Below are 20,467 nucleotides of genomic sequence, written 5' to 3'. Positions count from 1 at the left end.
CACACGGAGGAGCTCTGCTCAGCCACATGCCAGGCTGATGGCTGCCAGTTCAGCGGTGGTGGTGGGAGCCGCTCCTGCCTCCCCAGCAGCGCTAAGGATGTCCGACTGCAGTTTAGGCCTGCTCCCTGCTGGCAAGTGGACATTCCCCGAGGGCTGCCAGGCTGCCAGAGGGATGTCTGACTGACATCTTAGGCCCAATCCCCCAGGGAGCAGGCCTAAGCCAGCAAGTGGTCATCCCCCAAGGGGTCCCAGACTGAGAGAGGGCACAGGCCAGGCTGAGGGACCCCTTCCCGCCCCCACCCCCCAAATGCACAAATTTTTGTGCACCAGGCCTCTAGTACATAAATAAATAAAATGTGTTGGTTTCAGTGTATAGGAAGAGTAGAATCTGAAGGCCTCTGCCATGAGTAAAATGACCCCACCTCAGCTCATCAATGTGATGCCACCTATTTTGGCTGCTCTGAGTCTTATCAACCTACTTCCTGGTTCTTACTATGTTCTTGGGAGATGATTCAAAACATATATTTTAGGAAGCTGAATCTTTCACTGCATCTCAATTCATACCTGGGAACTATACTTAAAATACAGACTTCCCAATGACCCCTTGAGGAACAAGTCGGTGACTTTAAAGGACCACACCTATGTAACAAAATCTGAAATTTTAAAATTAAAACAACAAAAAAAGAAAACAGAGAGCAAGAGTAAGGTTGTTTTTTTGTTTTGTTTTTTATTTTTTCCTATCTGACTGATTGCTCCAAATTTTCAAATATTCACCTCCTCAATTCAAACCTGTCCCATAACTTCAGAGGGTAAAAAAAGACCACCAAAGTGCATGATGGAAAATTGGAAAAGTTCATTTAAAGATAATGTAATAAAGGGAGATAAAGATGATTCCAGACATAAGAGTGGACATAATGTATTCTGGACTCATTCAATCAAAAAAATAAAATTCTATTTTGTTTCAGGGCTAAAGTAAATAAGAAGGCAAGACTTGTTGCTATAAAACATACCTCCAAGTTTTCAGGATTTATGAAACCCTTCTTTAGGGGCACAAAGTTGTATTTCCCAGGTGTCTCCTCAAACTCTTCAGAGCTATTTGTTCTCATTCATCTTAACAAAAATCCTAGTGCAAACTCTGGCACTTTGTTCATTTAATAACATTTACCCAGGTCTTACTACATGCCTGCCACTTTCCAGGGTAGGCATGTTGTAGCCCTTCCCTTAGCTTTCAATCTCCTTCTGATTGTTGTGAGAATTCTTCCTAACTGTTAGCTCACCAACTGGCCCCAATACACAGAGGGCAAAGGGAGACCAAAGAAAGAGGCAGGTCACTCCAGATTGTAGCTGGCAGCTTAATAAGCAAAGGGATTTACTTATAAGGCTTGTTTTCTTGGGTGGCCACAAAACAAGTAGACCCTGGCATCATCCCTCCAGAATCTTAAAAATGTATATTAAGGCCTTAACTGGGTTCAGTCACATATACCGTCCAGATGGTCTCAACACCACCTTACTCTCTCAAGGCTGTGTCCTTGAAATCGGCACTCAGTATGGGAACAGTGGGCAGAACGTACATTCCAAGGACAAGGGAAGGAGTGAGGCGCCTCCGATTGCTCGGTTCAGCTCACAGGTCAATCGGCAGTTATGTTTCCTCAGTTACCGCCTCCAACACTAACAGATAAACAAAATTATATATACAAGCTTGTTCAATTCAGTATTCTTTAAAATAGCAAAACGTTGGAAAGAATCTAAATGGTCTAAAACAGGTAATTGATACAATAGAATATGATGTGAATTCCATAGTTATTGACCCAGGAATATATTTACCTTGCATTAATAAATGAGAAATATATATTATAGAGTGATAACTACAGCATAATCACTTTCATAGTAGTTTATTATTTATAAACATATGGATGGATTTGGGGCCTGGAAATCATACACCAAAATAGGTGACAGAATTGTGAATGCCTTTTGTTTTCGCTTATCTGTATTTTCTAATGTTTTTCTAAATGATTAGGGATATGTGAAATCAGCCAAAAAGTTTGTGAAATAATTCTCTCTTATCAAAAGGCAATTCCATTGTCTTGTCAGTCACCGAAAACCTTACTAAAGTTTGAGAGAGCCTCTTCCTAAAATAAGTGTATTAAATCCAAGAGACAGAGGTCCCAATACCCTTTTACCACCATGCTAAACTGCCATAGAAAATGTGGTTGAAGAGGAATGTTATCCAGATTAAAACAACATTTGCTTTTTGGAGTACAATAGCAAATGTTACCAGAGAACAGATTATGAACACATCAATGGTACCCTGAGTGATTCCACCATTAACTTCCAGCTGCAGAACAGTGGGACCTCAAAACCCCAGGATCTCCCAGAGAAGATGGTCTAAATAAAAAGGACCTACATAATTCAGAAACCTCAAAATGCTAAGCTAGAAACTAAAACACAGATAACTGACTGATACATATCAGCTGGATAGTCCTATATTATATCGTATAAATATTGAGTCTTATATAAGAAAAGCACTTACAAAGATACTAGAGGCCCAGTGCACAAAATTCATGCATTGGGTGGGGATCCCCTCAGCCCAGCCTGCACCCTGTCCAATCTGGGACTCCTTGGGGGATGTCCCTCTCACAATCCTGGACCACTGGCTCCTAATCGCTCACCTGCTTGCCTGCCTGGTCACCCCTAACTGTCCCCCCTCACCAACCTGATCGCCCCTCACTGTCTCTGCGTACAGGCCTGATTACCCCTAACTGCTCCCCCTGCTGGCCTGGTTGCCCCCGAATGCCCCCCCACTCCCCCCCGCCGCCAGCCTGGTTGCCTTCACGGCTCCCCCGCTGGCCTGGTCACCCCATGCAGCCTGCTTGTTCAGTCGTTTGGTCATCCCTCACTAACCCCCTTGCCAGCCTGGTTGTAGGGAGCCATCTTTGTGAGGGCATGAGGGTTAATTTGCATATTACCTCTTTATTATATAGGATTAGAGTAGTCGTTGGTAAATGAAATAATAAATACTGACTTCTAATCAAAATGCTGCAATGAGTTCATGCTCTGATTACCACCGTTATGCTGCAATTATATAGTAACATGTGGTAAGATATAAAAATAGAAAAAGGCTCCAGATTCAAAAACAAGATATATATCTCCATGGAACAAACAAGCAAAACTGAGAGGCAAGCTGAAGCTATAGCTGGCCAGGAGCTCAGCTCTTCAGGAGTTAGAGTTTTTAAAGCTCCACAGATGATGGGGAATAAGGCTCACTACTTAAGAAAGTAGACTGAACAAAACACAGTGAACTTCTGTCTAGAACTATAGCAATGTTTCTTGATTTTTTTCTATTATTATCCCCCAAGGAGAAATTTTTATTTGAATTTTTCCTAAAGAGATAAGTTAAATTCTAAGGAATAAGATTTTTAGGGATAGGGTTTAGCTTGGAAGGGGCACTATAATATCTAAGATTTTCATCCTCCAAGAATCACTCTTTTACCTCAATGGGGGCAATATTGCCGCTGTTTAAAATACATGAGCCATAGTTTTAAACCTCACAGTGCTGCCAATAACTGAGCCAAACTGCTCCCTGGCCATTTGACTGGACCTTGGGTACTCCGCCATTACTATGGGGCAGGAACCCCCACCAGCAATTTAAGCCTGATTACAGATTGGGGATCTGAAGAACAGTCATGGGGCAGGAGACTGTGAAACTGCAGGACAAAGAGACAGATGCTGAGAGACAGGAGAAAGAAAGAGAAACAAAAAACAAAAAAGCCCCATCTAAAATTAGTGGAGAACCAATATTCCAAAAACAATAATTGGTTGCTAAGACAGAAAAACCTGCAAAATTAACCATCATGCATTCAGTCTGGAAAATTAACTTTATAGAAAAGCTTCACAAAGACTTTAAATTATAAACATTGAGCATTTGCAAAGAGGGAAAGGAAGAAAGATAAACAATTCAGCATAACCTCTACTTTAAAGAAATACATTTTCAACAAAAACAAGTAAAAACGGAAACAAGAATAGGTGAATATTTAAAAGAAACAATTCAAAATTTAAAAAGGAAATATATAGTGATTGAATTTTAAAAACACAATAAGCAGCCCAGCCAGTGTTCTCAGTGGTTAGAGTATCGGCCTGAATACTTGGTCTTGGATTCAATCCCCAGTCAAGGGCATGCACTGGGTTGCAGGTTCAATCTCTGGCCCCAGTCCGGTGTATGCAGGAGGTAACCAATCAATGTTTCTCTCTCACATCAATGTTTCTCTCCCCCGCCCCCCAAATTCCTCCCTTCCACTCTCTGAAATCAATGGGAAAATTATCCTCAGGTGAGAATAAAAAAACAAATATACAATAAACAAAACTGAATTATTCTCCTCTCTAGACAGAGACAGATAAGTAGGTAGATAGATGATTGATAGATAGGTAAGTAGGTAGGTAGGTAGGTAGGTAGATAGGTAGATAGATAGATTTAAATGAAACATGGAAGATAAATTCAGAGAGTCTAACATTTTCATGAATAGGAATTCCAGAAGAATAAATTGAAATGAATAATGGGGAAGCAGTATTTGAAATAAATGTGTTGATAATTTTCTAGAATTAAACAAACAAAAAATCTGATGAATTATCAAATCAGTACAATCCAAATACTAAGCAGAGTAAATACAAATAAAACCAAACTTGGACACACTAAAGTGAAACTGTAGAAGTCAAGAGTAAAGAGAAAGTCTTGAAACCTCTGAGGAAGATAAGACAAGTAATTTAAAATGGAGTGACAGTTGTACTGACAGCAGATTTCTTGTTAGCAAACTTAGACATTTGAAGTTAATGAAATATCTTTTTCTTTTTTCATTTATTTCAGAAAGAAAGAGAGAGGAAGAGAGAGATAGAAACACATGATGAAAGAGAATCATTGATTGGCTGCCTCCTGCATGCCCCTCACTGGGAATCGGCCTGGAATCGAACCATGACCTCCTGTTCACAGGTCAACGTTCAACCACAGAGCTACACCAGCTGGGTTAATGAAATATCTTAAAAGTGCAGAGAGGTGGTCATCTAAAGTGTTAATATAAAGGAGAACATGGGTGAGAGGTACATGAAAACTGTATTTTCTCTGCAAATTTTTTGTAAGTCAAAAATAATTTCCCAAAAATAGTTTAATTTTTTTATTGATTTTAAAGTAAGAGAAAAATGAGAGAGGGAGAAAAGGAGGGAAGGAAGGAGTGAGGGAGGGAGGGAGGGAGGGAAAGGGATTTTTGTTTTTCCACTTATTTATGCATTCATTAGTTGATTCTTATACATACCCTGACAGGAGACTGAACCCATAACCTTGGCGTATCAGAATGATACTTCAGGGTCTAGAAATTTATTTTTTCTTTTTTAAGTACAGAGAAAAGGGGGAGGGGGGGCGGTTAAGCTAGAATTTACAGCCAGCCAATCCATCTGCCAAAGGCATTAAAATAATTATTAAAGGTTATACATCAGCAAGAGGTACATTAAGCACAAGAAAAGTTATAGGATTACAAAGAAAAAAATAAGCTTAGACATTGATCCATTTAATTTTTCTTCCTTCCTTTCTTCCCTCCTTCCTTCATGAATAGTTCAGTCCAAAATCTATTAGGTGGGCCCAAGCAAGGTAGGTATTAGGGGGCCATGGGGAAGGAAGTGACAGCTGCTAGGCATGGGATGTTGAAGCTTAAGGAAAATGAGATCATCTGCGCAGCCTAATATGGGTTGTCCAAGCTGAAGAAGGTAAGAGGATGTCCACACAGGAGACAGGCGGTAGCCCAGCACAAAGGGCCAAAGCCCAAGTGTCGAGGGAAGAGAAGATCTGGGGTAGAGTAGTGGGGGACAGAGTGGCAGTGGAGAGAGACTAGTTATAAGTAAATATACTGAGAATAATAAAAGCCAGGTTTTTCACTGTCAGAAAAAAGAGTTGCATGTAAGAGGAGAAAACTAGGGTAAACTCTATGATGGTTTGGAATTGGATGTATTGATGTTAAGTCGTGGTTTTCAGTGTGTGTGTAGGTATATGTGTACATAGCACTGTCCAATGAGAGGGTCTCTGAGCATCAACACCCTAAAAGCAATGAGCACACATAGTGCCAAATCTTGTTTTCTGAATACCATTCTTCACTAAAAGGAACCAGGACTTCTTGGAGAAATGGCTACTCCCAGGGCTTGTGCATAAAGCCTTCATAAAATACTGTGTTAGTCTAGAAATTAAGTGATCGTGTTCATGGAAATGTAAATTGGTAGAGCTACTAATAAGAGGTTCCTCAAAGAGTTAAAAATACAACTACCATATGATCCAGCAATTCCACTTCTGGGTATATATCCAAAGGAAATGAAATCACAATCTCAAAGAGAGATTTATATTCCCATGTTCATTGCAACACCATTCACAAGACATAGAAACAACCTAAATGTCCACTGACAGGTGAATGGATAAAGAAACTATAAAATGAAAGCTATTCAGCCATGGAAAAGAAGAAAATCCTGTTATTTGAGACCACACGGATAAGCCTTGAGGACATTATGCTAAATGAAATAAGCCAGACAGAGAAAGATAAATAGTATGGTCTCACTTATATGTGGAATCTTAAAAAATCCAGAAACAGAGAAGAATGGTGTTTGCCAGGGGCCAGGGGGTAAAGGAAATGAGCAAATATATAGATCAAAGGGTACAAACTTTCAGTAAAAGAAGAAAAAGTTCTGATTATCTAATTGCAATATGATGCCTATAGTTAATAGCACTGTATTGTATACTTGAAATTCGCTAAGAGAGTAAATCTTGTGTTCTCACCAAAAAAAAGAAAAGGTAACTATGTGAAGTGATAGATATCTTAATTAACTTGATTTGGGTAATCTCACAATGTATATATATATCAAATCATAACATTGTACACCTTAAATATATATTTTTATTTGTCAAAAAATAACAACCAAAATATGGTGCAAACTATCTGCAAAGTAATCTTAACCTTTGTCTATATATTTTACTTAAAAGCGTAAGTATAGTATTTTGGAAATAAGCACATCAATATAAATGAAAAACAGGCTTTCCATGTGAGGAAAAATAAATGCAAATATAAAACCAAAGAATTTGAATAAAACTCAATGCCTTAGAAAAGCACCTTAAAAATAATGGAAGGGGGAGGAAAACAGTCCCTTCAACAAATGGTGCTAAGAGAACTAGACATCTGCATGCAAAAAAAAATGATGTTGGACCCCCCCCCCCAACACCATACATTAAAAATTTTAACTGATAATGGATCAAAGACCTAACTATAAATGAAATATTATTCAACCATAAATAATGAAGTACTGATACATGCTACAACATAGATAAATCTTGAAGATATTACACTAAGCTAAAGAAGGCAGACATAAAAGACCTCATATTGTATGATTCCATTTATATGAAACTAGAGGCCCAATGCACAAAATTCGTGCAAGAGTAGGCCTTCCTTCCCCCAGCTGCCAGCACTGGCTTCCCTCCAGCATCTGGGACCCAGACTTCCCTCGCAGCCCCGGCTTCATCCGGAAGGTCTACTGGAAGGATGTCCAGTCTGATTAGCTTATTTTGCTTTTATTATTATAGATATCTAGAGGAGCTAAATCCATTGAGTCAGAAAGCAGATTTTTGATTGCCAGAGGCTAAAAGGGTGGGGGAATGGGGAACTAATGCTAAATGAACACAGGGTTTTCATTTGAGGTGATGAAAAATTTCTGGACCAAGATATTGGTGACAGTTGCACAATATCATGAATGTGCTTAATGCCACTGAGTGGCACACTTTAAAAATGATTACAATAGGCCGAAACCGGTTTTGCTCAGTGGATAGAGTGTCAGCCTGTGGACTGGGGGGTCCCAGGTTCGATTCCGGTCAAGGGCATGTACCTTGGTTGCGGGCACATCCCCAGTAGGAGATGTGCAGGAGGCAGCTGATCGATGTTTCTCTCTCATCGATGTTTCTTCCTCTCTATCTCTCTCCCTTCCTCTCTGTAAAAAATCAATAAAATATTTTAAAGAAATGATTACAATGGTAAATTTTATGTTTCATGTATTTTGCCATAATTAAAAAATTAAATGAGAAAAATAAAATGATGGAGGCATGTCAAAAGAAAACAGAAACCAGTTTGAAGCACTCCCCACTGGCCCATCTGGGGGAATTTGAACATCATAGTAAATGTAACAGAAATAGACTATAGACCATTGAAGGCCCAAAGACAGAATAGTAATAGAAATAGACTATAGACCATTGAATTAAAAAGAAATCCATATATGCAAACATATGTGTGTTTCTAAATATGAAAGAATAGGGAAAGAAAAAATTTTCCTTTCAATAAAATACCAACTCATCTTTGTAGAATGAATGATAGAATTAGAAAACAACCATTTGGTAACCATCATAGTAATAATGAATCTAGTCAAGAAACATCAAGGGATAATAGTTGGTAAAGTTTGATGAGAAGAGAAATACATACAGTCTCCAAGTACTTTCTCACAAAATGCTTATTAATTACAAAAGGAAAGTAAATAACTTTATAGTGGAAAAAACTGATAGACATACCCCCTTTATCAAACAATCAAAGTTAACATCACCAGTAATGGGACAAATCAAAAGCAGGTGCCACCTGACAGGAGGCAGTGAGAACACAGCATCTCTATCGTCAGGTATATGAACGTGGCCAAATAATACTTCTGTTCCTTTATCTGATAATATCTCATTTCCATTCCAGTGCTAAATTCCTACTCTCCTAATACTTATAGAACTAATCTAAATATATGTCATCTGTTCAGAACTTGACAAGGGGAGGTAGAAGCTCTTCTCTCCGTTTAAGTGGCTGATGTTCTTATATAAGTAAATCAGGCATAAAGTGCGCAAAATGACATATATAGCAAATCTTATGAACTTGATCTAATTTTATAGGGAGTCCTGGAAAAGTCAAAAATTGAGAGTTTTTAAAACAATAATATTCTTTCTTTTCAAGGACATACTTGAGTTCAAACTAGGGTAGAACAGTTATATGTAAATGAGTGCTTATATAAATAAGTGCTTGGAAGGGCTTTTCCCTTAAAACTGAACATGCCTCCTCCCACTTTGTGAGCACTATCCAGGAGCCTAGAAAAGTCTCTGAGGTATGAAGAAAGCTAGCAAGCCTTTCCGCCAGGGCACTCACACTTTCCAACTACTAAGAGCATCCTCAATACAGGACAGAAATCTCTAGTTGGACAGAAGTCACTGCTTTCAGAAGGGTCAGATTAATGTCATGTAGTTAAGCAGGAAAGAACGGTTCTGTAAAATAATGCAAGCCCTCACAGAGCAATTCAAATTATTGGCAACCTCATAAATAAATCAGTCTTATCAATATTCAACTGGCAGACCATCAAAAAGTCTAAACTGATCCTATTATACCATTTGGCTTTTGTTATCAGTTTTTATGCTAACAGAAACACATTAATTGGTTAATTAGACATCTTTATGGTTGGGAGAGCCAATTTGCTGTAATTATTTTACTAAATTTTTATATTATCCCTTCAATATACAGAACCAACCATATAAGTTCAAACTCTCAGAGTTATTAACAGTTCTGTTAAAGAATAAGTTACTAGCTCATGTTTCTTGTTTAATTATTCTTCCTTCCTACACTAAAAACATACACTAATTATAGTACCCTTCAATCAGTTGGGCCTGTTTCCTCTCTTTCATCACCTATGTCCAGTCAGTCAGAAAATACTGCCAACTCTTCCTTGTCAAATGTCTCAAGAATCCAATTCTCTCCTCCCGCAGCCAGGTCCTCATCACCCACACTTGGTTTAGCACAAAGACACAGTATCCACTATGGCTTTTCATGTCTGCCAAGGCCTACTAACCAATCTAATGTGGCAACTCTCTCTCCAGCTCTTATTATTGCAAATCCGACCCAAATTATTTCTACTCGAGAGGTGGGGGTTTTTGTTTTTGTTTTAAAATATATTTTTATTGATTTCAGAGAGAAAGGGAGGAGAGGTAGAAACATCAATGATGAGAATCACTGATTGGCTGCCTCCTGCACGCCCCCTGCTGGATATCGAGCCCAAAACCCAGGCATGTGCCCTGACTGGCAATGGAACTGTGACCTCCAGGTTCATAGCTTGACGCTCAACCACTGAGCCACACAAGCCAGGCTACTCAAGAGGTTTTTCAATTAGGTTCATGAGACGGGGCAAGCCCTGAGGTAAGACCACAGCTTCTCTTCAAGTTGCCATTAATCTGTTGCGTGTCACTACTTTGGTACACACAGTCCTAACTGTACTACTATCCAGCCCACATTCTTCCATATTCCATTCTTTTTTTTTAATATATTTTATTGATTTTTTTACAGAGAGGAAGGGAGAGGGATAGGAGTTAGAAACATCGATGAGAGAGAAACATCGATCAGCTGCCTCCTGCACACTCCCCACTGGGATGTGCCCGCAACCAAGGTACATGCCCTTGACTGGAATCGAACCAGGGACCCTTGAGTCCGCAGGCCGATGCTTTATCCACTGAGCCAAACCGGTCAGGGCTCCATTCTTTGTGTATAAATGAATCTATTACATTACTAACTAAAAGTTGAATAACCCATATCTTCAGCATTTCCCTCACTAATAACTCTGGGTCTCATTTGCTGGCACCCTCTCCTCTCCTGCTTTCTGAAAATAGAGTACTCTAGACTCAGACCTCAGCATTCTTATCCTTTCTATTTTCATTCCATCTCTAGGTAATCTCATCTAGTCCCATAATCTCTTTATACTGAAAACTCCTAAATTTATATCTTCAGCCTTGCTCTTTCCTAAGCTCCCACCTCAAATATCCAACTGTATACTCAGAATTTTTCCAGAGCAATCAGGTATAAGCTTGTCCAAAGGTTTACCCCATCTCAGTAAATGGTTATCACCATCCACCTAATTACTCAAGTCAAAAACTTTGAATTTACCCTCTATCCTTCCATTCACTTACCTCCCAGCAATATATCTTTGTGGCCTATATCCCAAATTCAATCTCTATTGCTGCCACTCTAGTCCAAGTTATTAACATTTCTCATCTGGATTATGCCATCGATTCCTTACTGGTGATGAGGTTCTGTCATTCATTCAGAATGACAGATTTTGCTGAAAAAGAAAAGAAAGTTAACTTAACATGATGTACATTCAATGAAACCATATTGTTGTTGGAAATGACTACCTTGTTTCTTCCTTTTCTCATTCTCTGTACTTTCTTCTTTCTATATGTATCTCCCTCCCTTTTTCTAACTCTTTTCCGTTTCTCTCCCTCCTCTTAATTTTCTCTTTCTCTATTTCTCTCCCTATTGTTTTACTAAACATAATGTAGTGGGAAGATACTAGGCCTTTAGAAGTAAAGGATTTATTCCTTTGGTCTGTCATGGTGAAGGTAGGTAATTATGATGAAGTAAATTTTTACTTCTGGTCCTCAGTTGTCTCATCTAGTAAATAAAGAGATTATACTGGATAGTCTCTGAGGTCCCTTAAAGTTCTAGAAATCTATTCAGGTTATTTATTGAGTTATTGAGTAAAGTGCTATGTTCCTTGTTCTTAAAAGTAGGTAAATTCAGTATTTTTTATTTCCCTGAGGGGGGGAAGCAAATTAGTTTGGTGTTGGTTTTTTACAAAGCCTTCCATTGATCCTTTTCTATCATGGGTCGGTGGCTCTCAATAGAAGAAAAATACCCCTCTCCTTTGGCATACTCTATATGGTCAATATCTCTGTAGTTATTTCTGTCTTTGGGCCTTCCTCGGGACAAGCAGATCCCAAGAAGAAGCCAATATGCCACTTAATATGAAGGCTATCATGTTCTAGGCACTTAATGTGTTCCAGGCTCTGTGCTGAACTTTTTTTTTTTTTCATTTAATCATCAAGACAAACCTACGTAAGGTAGGTATTACATTATCACTCCTCTTTCACAAAAGAGGAAACTAAGATGCAAAAAAGTTAAGAAATTTGCCTAAAGATGCACAGCCAATGCCTGGTTGGAGCCAAACTTTGGACCCATGTCTTACTCAAAGGATTACAAGGATTTTAAGAGCAGAGGCTAGTGATTTCTTATGGTACTGGTTGCAGCCATGTGGACACTCCGTAAATGCTCCTGACTGAGAAAGGCAAGCAATTTATACATGATGAAAAGCAACTTACACAGCTAGGACTTTTTGCTTAATGCAAATTCTGGTGATGCAAAGGTTAGGATGAAGGAGAGATTGTGCTAGGACTAGAGATATGGCCAGGCTTCCCATAAAGTCTAATTCCATGACCTCATTATCATTTGCAGAAAATAGAGCTATTGGTAACCCTAGAGAATTACTTTAGAAAATGGCTAAAAAAAAAAATTGTTTTAATTAAGACTCTAGGTATTTAAGTGAAATATCAGGTCAGCACATTTGTGGAAGAATTTTTCTTTTTTTAATGCTTCAATAGGTCTTCAGAAGTAGAATTTAATTTGCATGACCATTTCCTGAGCAACATCAGAACAGAATCAATTCTCAAGGTATCTTTTGTACAAGAGGAATTTATGAGTTTCCTGGCCAAGAGGACCAATTGGCAGAGTCTCTAAAATTCGGCCTCCCACCCCCATCTCTAAGAGAACTATGCCTGGATAGATAGAAAACCTTGGATGCCTTTCTGGGACACTGGTTTTGGTGCTGAGAAAGGCAAAATGTTGTAGCATTGTGTGATGCCATTCAAATATCTTCAACCCATCCTTGGGATTGATTGTCTGTATCTCCTTAAAACAAAGAGTTTAGAAGGACAGAAATACCAGACTATTCTTTAGGAAGTTCTTCACTTGAGGAACTGTAACACTGGTGAAGGAACAGCATGAGCACCATCCGGAGACAGACACAACAAGGTCATCAAGGTGGTGGGCAGGAACTCCCAATGGAGGGCAGCCAACACCCAAACAGCAATAGCAGAGCAGATGTTTGAGAGGTTGACAGTTTCCATAGCGAATAAGTGCATTAACCAGGACCACGCCAAAGAAAGGAAGAGCTTGGGAAGTGGAAGAGGGAGGAAAAGATTGAGGTCCTATTGATTCCACCTGGTAAGTTCTCAAGGTTAAAACTATGTGTGATCATCACCTTTACCTTGTTTTTTCAAACCTACCCCCTCAAATTGGAGTGACCTGGAAAAAAAGAATTAGAAACGTTGTCAAATAACAGTATTATATCTACAGACAAAATATTGATTCTGGATATTTCTTCCTTTTCTTATACTTCCTTGGTAGGAACATTTTTCTAGCCTATCTAAGAGATGGCAGCAATCGAGCCTGTTCCTGATTTATTTTATCTTGTCAACTGCAACACACAACAAAACCTCGCCCAAGAAACAATGATAACAGACATAAAATTCAGGTAAACAAACATAGTTTTTCTTTCTCTTTACTCAAAAAGGTTATATTATTGACTCTACCTACCAAAAGAACATTAACTATTTTATCCGCCCCTCAGAACTCTCATTTTTTTCTGCCTTCTTTTAAAAACGAACTTTTAAATTTCAACTTTTCTTAAAGCTTATCGAGATGTGACATTCCAAGCAATCTCTGAGAAGTGTAAAAGTGAGTATAATAGCTGTGATTAACTCTGTTTATATACCAGACACACTTACATTTCACTATAAATATTCCACATGAAAACCTCTGAAAGAGAGCCAATTATGGTGAGAGGTTTATCTATGTGACATTTGTCAAAGAAAAAAATAAGCTTCAGTTTTTATTTGGAAAAATTATTTCCTGGGATGATGTAAGATTGTACATTTACCAACCGGGGGGAAAAATGAGGAGTAGAGCTAAAATGATAAAGTGCATATAGTTTAAGTTGTAGGCCTCTCTCTGCCCCCTGGACCCCCATACTATCATAAAAACACAGAGTACACATACAAGAAAATACTAGTTCCTATCATCTTCATTCCAATACTAGCACTGATCACTGAGGGAACATCAGTGGAAACAGAAAATTTCCTATCACATGTGCTCTGCTATTAGAAAAATCCATTTTGTTCCTAACCTTACAGCTCAAAGTAAAATTACAATTTGAAATGAAAATCGTTCTTGCCCTTACAGCTCTTACTTGGAATGTGTTACCTTCATTTTGTTGTTTCTCCACAACTTGTCACATACTGTTAATTTTAGTTTTTAGGGGGAGAAAAACACAATTTTTCAGTGTTCCTGTTCACTTTTCTGTCCTTTTTGCCCCCAAGGCTCTTGATTACAAATGTCGCCTTCAATCAAACCTAGCAGATGAGTGTGAATACATATTGCAATGCTAGTTATAACCTCTGTGTTCTGGTTCTTTGGGGGCCTGGAAGTTCTGCTAATCCAATCTTGAAAATCAGTCCTTTTAACCAAAGTATTTCTCAGAAAAACATCTATACATACAGCCAGACAGTCCATAGGAACAGGACTGTTAGACATTAGTACAGCCCTATCAATGACTTATAGCCAGCATCTGCTGTGACAGGTTGTAGCTTCTATTTTGATTGGTCAATGACCAAGCTAATTCAGCTGTTAAATACTTTTTAACATCCCATATTTAAGTCAAAGAATATCTTTATTAAGTTCACTATCAAATCCTTTAAGAATAGAATATATCTGCCAGACAACTGAGTTCATTAGCTCTTTGTATCCTTACAATGTCACTCCACTATGTGAAAAATAAATAGCAGTTTTTCCACATACCTTTTTCAGCTACCATCAAACCTTCACAGCAAAGCCTTGGGCAAGACTTAGCTACACCTACTACCTTTATCACCTCACCTTCCATTTATTCTCCCAACCCCATTCCTCCCTATAGCATCTTGTCTCCCACTAGCATCTACTCCTATAGCTCCCCAGAAAGTGCTCTTGAGAGGTCACCAATGATCTTGATTGCTTACTCAGTGGAACCTTTTCTGTCTTTATCTCAATTGATTTCTCTCAGTATTTCACCCTATTGACCACTCCTTCCTTCTTGAAACTCTCCTCCCATGGCTATTGGGATATTTCCCCTTGACTTTTCTCATATCTCTATTTCTCAACCTTATAACTGTCCCTTTTCTCCAAAAACACCTGAAACATTGGTATTCTGTAGATCTTTGCTCTGTCTGTAGTCTCACTTGGGGTGATCATATTCCCTACTGCCTCTGTATCAATATGCAGTATTGCAAATGTACAAAGTAAAACTCAGCTTTTCCTTAAAATCTGGTACTCAGTCTACAGCTCCTAGTTCAGCAATGACTCCACCAAACAACCAACCCATCACCCAAACCCAAAATCTGGCTATTACCCCTGACTTCTTCCCACTAATCCCCATATTCAATAGCTCAACAAATAATTCCAGTCTATTTTACCTCCCTAGTATGTCCAGAATCTTTCACAGCTATTCATATATCACACAAAATTCTGCATATAATTTCAGGGTATATCTCTACAGACATCCAAAGAATCCATAAATCCAAGATGTCATAGAGAAACATGTGAGGTGGATCGGAGGTGGTGGGAATGTCTAGAATGAGAATTTGTTTCAGAAAAATAAAAGGAAAGGTTCCCTACATTACACAAAACTATATATCAGAGTCATTAAAGGGCCAAATAATTTTTTAAGCTACAGAGTCTTAGGGGAAATGTTTTTATAACTTTGGAACAGGTATAAAATTATTAAACCATACAAGAAAGTACTGACAGATTCAACTACATAAACTTCTGGGTAAAGTAAGACACCATGGATATAGGAAAAGACAAGTGTCAAAGTACATAAAACATGGGAAATATATATAATCCATGCCATTTATATCCATAAGATACCTAAGAAGTGACTATAGTCAATAAAACAAACAACACAACAGGAAAAAAAATGTGCAATGGACAAGAACATTTTATAGAAGAGCAAATTGCCAATTAGTATAGAAAAAATGCTCAACCTTTACCAATCAAGGAAACACAAATTAAAACAACTAAATCATCCTTCATCTACAACATTAGCAAATATTAACAAGATTGATAGTGTCCAGAGTTATAAAGGATATGGGGAAAATGGATACTCTCATACCCTGGTAAGAAGGCAATTTGGCAACATCTGTCAATATAACTATCCATATAGTTCTACCCAGAAGTTCCACTGGTAAATCTCTATTCTAGAGAAATATTTGTACCTGTGCACAAAGAAGCATAAGCAAGGATATTCACCGCAGTATTGTTTATCATAAAAAAGCCTAATGCCCACCTAAAGGAGAGCCATATTATAATGTAAAAGAATTCAGCTGGGCCCTGGGCATGTGGCTCAGTTGGTTGGGCATAATCCCTTGCATGGAAGGGTTGCTGGTTAGATGCCCGGTCAGGGGCACATGTCCAGGTGGGGGCTCAGTTCCCAGTGAGGGAGCACACAGGAGGCAGCCGATTGATGTTCCACTCTCACATCGGTGTTTCTCTCCTTTCCTCTCCCTCTAAAAATCAATTTAAAAATCTTTAAAAAACAAAAAGAATGTGAATCTCAGAGGGAAGGCAGAGGTGGATGGATGGGAAGAGATCAATCAAAGAATTTGTATGCATATATGCATAACCATGGACACAAACAATAGTGTGGTCAAGGCTTGGGGTGTGGGGTGGGTGCGGGCTAGAAGGGGTCAATGGGGAATAAAGGGGATAAATGTAATACTTACAACAACAAAGATTTTTTTAAAGAATGCAGTTGGTCTAAGACATAGTGCTCAATGACAAGACAATGTGTACATATAAAATATCCCATTTACTTTTTTAAAAAACCTACACACTTGAGTACAAACATATACTTGGGCATAAAAAGTCTGCATATTCTGAAAACACCAAATAATGGTTACTTCTGGGGAGGGAAGAAAATTCAGGAGGGTGAGAAGATGAGATATTTACCTTCTATAATAATAAAACTGTAATATACTAATTAGCCCGGACAGCCAAACGACCTTCCAGATGTCCTTCCGGACAACCTTCCATCAAAGCCAGGGCTGCGAGGGCTGAGGCAAGCCACCGCAGCTGTGAGGGCCAAGCTCCTTGCTCTATGCATGAATTTCATGCATAGAGCATCTAGATTATTCTATATTTTTCTAAATTGTTTGAATACTTTACAACTAGGATAAATGAAAATGTGGCAAACTTTTAAGAGAATGTTTCATCTTATTGCCCAAGTCCCTCACTCCTTCTGAACTCTGGAATGTCTCACAATTTTGCCTAATCTCTACTGTTCACTGACATTTCATTTAATCCACAAATTGTATACTTTCTCCTAGTCCACACCAGAGCCAACGGGTTCTGTGGGCGCCCATCACGGCCCTGTCACCTGGAGGTGGGGAGTAGCGTTACTTACCCACTACAATTCATGGCGGTATCACACAGAACAGGAGATACTGGCCCCCGGTTCTGTTTATGCCATTTATTGTGTTCTCTTTGAGGATTTGCAGCAGAGACCATGACTCTGTATAAATTGGTAATGTTCACTGACAGGTCTGTAAGTTAAATGACACTGCTTTCAGAACTTATGTGTGGGCTGTGAAATATGTAAGCTGGGAGTGTTCTCATAACCAAATGGGAAATAGAAATGATAAAATAAACCAAATTGCTTCTGGTAGAGAGCAATGCAGTAATCTGCCGTTAATCCCTCTGCATCCCAGAAATAAGCTATTAATTTCCCCTCTGGATTTCCTCAGGATAACCAGGTTCTAATCCATAAGAGTTCTTTCCCTCCCACTTCCAATTACCAGCGTTGAGTTTGTGATTCTGGAGAGACATTTTACTGGCAATGCTTTAAATGCCTAAATAAATGTCATCCTTCTGTTAACACTGTGGCCTCTTAATAAATTTTCTAATGTTGATTGATAGATAGGCAGATAGATAGATCTTCCTGAACTACTTTTCAACCAGCCATATTTTCCCCAATATTAACTCTTCTGATAAAATCTGACTTAAATTTTTATCTTCAAAAACCTAGGAATATTTCATATAAGCAAAAAGTATTGCAATAATGTACGTGGGGGTTATGTCTCGGCGTTAAGGGCAACATCAATGTTTAGCATTTCCATTTACGAGGAGAAGATACAGACACAGAAAGGCTTAGGTTCCTGGAATTTACAGCAAAATCTGGACCTGGAAATACTACAAGGTTCATTTTTCCTTTCCTACACACAAAACTGGTACCCACCTATGGCTCACATTCCCATAGCAATCACCCCAGACAGCCCACAGGCTCAAGCCAGTCCCGCACTGCTGTTCAAGTGCTCTCCGAAATACCCACAGGGTGTGGCAAAGTGCAGCTGATGGCCCAAGCAAAAAAGAACATAGAACTCTAGGCTGTTCACCTGTTTCCAACCCCACCTCACCCCTTCACCCCCCGCCCCTCAGACCGAAGCCTTTGCAGGGCAAAACCTTGGAGGCAGTGCATTAACATAAATGTCCCTTTCTCCACAATAACACCAATTGGATGACTGGTTTTCCTAGTCTACCCCTTAACACAGCTAAACCCTGCACTGTCGAGAGGCATCTATGAGGAACATGAGCCCTCTGAGTCTATGTCATGTTTATCCAGGGTGTGCAGGCTACAGAGTGATTGCATCAGGGTCCATTTGCAAAGTGCCGCTCTATACATGCTTCATGTGCAGCATGTGCTATTATAAGTAATGTGCCCACACGCTACAGATTTTAATGCATCCTAGAAAGCAAATTACTGTCAATGCTAAGTTATGTGACATTCCTGACCAAATTAGTTGGGTATGCATTTGAAGACCAACAAACTCGCCTCTATTGAACCGTGAAGGAACAGGAAAAGCATCAAACAATTATATAGACATTCTATAATTAGGGGTTGGGAAATGACTATATTGGAATCCTTTTCTTAGCATGGCTAACCTGCCAAAGGTTGGAGAGGTCATTTAGTGCAGCTCCTGCCTCAGCCTACTGCAGACTCCAGGGACCCATTAGCACAGTCCAACAGAAAGGAAAAAGACATATACCAAGAAAATACGTGTCTTTTTGCACAATTGACAGCTACATTTTTCCTAGGGCTACTCCACTGGAAGTAGAACAAGATGTCAAAAATAACTTAGGAGAAGTTTAAAAAAAAAACAGTCCCAGGGATATATAAGAAAGTTGGCCAAGAAGCAAGAAAGACAGAAGGGCAGCACTCAGTGAGCTCAGATCACCACTCACCTGGCCAGCACGGGCTACTCTCCAGCTGATCCCAGTGCAGTAGCTGGCAGTTGAAGGAGAAAACGAGGTTTTGAAACTATTTTTCTATTTTCATACTTCTCATTGTATTTAAGCCACGTTCCCTAGATGGCTTAAGCATTAATAGGCTAAAGCTATGCTCTAGTCTAGCATAACCTTGGGTTAATTATGTTCTTGGGGTTGCAAAGAACAGAAATAATTTTACTTAGCTACATCAAGTCATGAGGGTTCACTGTTGAGTTACACAGGGAATATGTGTGGATTCTCTTTACCTATCCACTTCCACTCATACCACACCCTGAAGCCCCAAACTGGCTGGCTGATCTTCTCCATATTTCTCAGTTCAAATTCCAGAAAGAGTCTGTTTACCAATTAATTACTGAACTTCCACTGGTCAGAGCTTTTCCTGTCAGGTCATCCTACAAGTTACTCACCTGCCTATGAACTGACTGCCCTCCAGTCAGGTGTGTACTCTAGTCTAATCAGCAGATGCCCAGTGCACAAGGTACAGGTTAGGGCAACTTCCTTTATTAAGCCACTGTGGACAAAGGCAGTTTCCTTAGAAAAGGACAGTGGTGTCTCAAGCACACATCTATATCAAACTGCCACTAAATACTTATGTAGAAATACACCATTGATTGGAGGCAATAATCTTCATAAGCACAGGACCAGCCTCATGGGCTTATGACCTGTGCAGTTGCACAGGGTCCCTGCACTTAAAAGGGCCCACACTTCGCTTAATATGCCACTGTGGCCGTCTTGGCATTCTTAATCATTTTTGAACAAAGGGCCCTATATCTTTACTTTGCGTGTGGTCTTGGAAATTATGTAGCTGTTCCTGTACAGAAGTTTTTATTACATTACTAGAGGCCCAGCACATGAAATCTTGCGTGGGTAGGGTCCCTAGGCCTAGCCTGCAATCAGGGCCATCTTCTTCCCACTTGCCAGTCCCCAGTCCCGCCCCGCCACCACCCACCCCAGATCCCCGTGGTTCCCCATTTACCACCCTGTGATTGGAGCCTGCGGGCCGGGGGAAAGATCAAGAGGTCATCAATGCACCTGATAGCGACTGGTCGAGCGGTCGTTCTGGTCATTACGCCATTATGGTTGCTGGGCTTTTATCTACACTAATAAAAGAGAAACATGGTAATTGGCGTACGACCGCTACCCTTCCCATTGGCTAATCAGCGAGATATGCAAATTAACTGACAGCCAAGATGGCGGCCGGCAGCCAGGCAGCTTGAAACTAACATGAGGCTTGCTTGCTT

General features: G+C 39.4%; 1 long non-coding RNA gene across 2 annotated transcripts; it reads right to left on the bottom strand.

The window, feature by feature from the left end:
- Positions 1–10,986: 10,986 nt before the first annotated feature.
- On the bottom strand, positions 10,987–17,465 carry LOC107182885. Of its 2 annotated transcripts, none has more exons than XR_001513645.1 (3): positions 17,347–17,465; positions 13,120–13,157; positions 10,987–11,136 (listed from the first exon to the last, which is right to left on the bottom strand). It is a non-coding gene; the product is annotated as an uncharacterized LOC107182885 (long non-coding RNA). The 2 variants fall into 2 exon arrangements; XR_001513644.1 differs by lacking the exon at positions 17,347–17,465 and adding an exon at positions 13,449–13,560.
- Between the last annotated feature and the right edge of the window lie 3,002 nt (positions 17,466–20,467).

Source organism: Myotis davidii, unplaced genomic scaffold, assembly GCF_000327345.1.
Source record: "Myotis davidii unplaced genomic scaffold, ASM32734v1 scaffold135, whole genome shotgun sequence".
Lineage (NCBI taxonomy): Eukaryota > Metazoa > Chordata > Mammalia > Chiroptera > Vespertilionidae > Myotis > Myotis davidii.
This window is presented reverse-complemented; position numbering and strand designations above follow the sequence as displayed.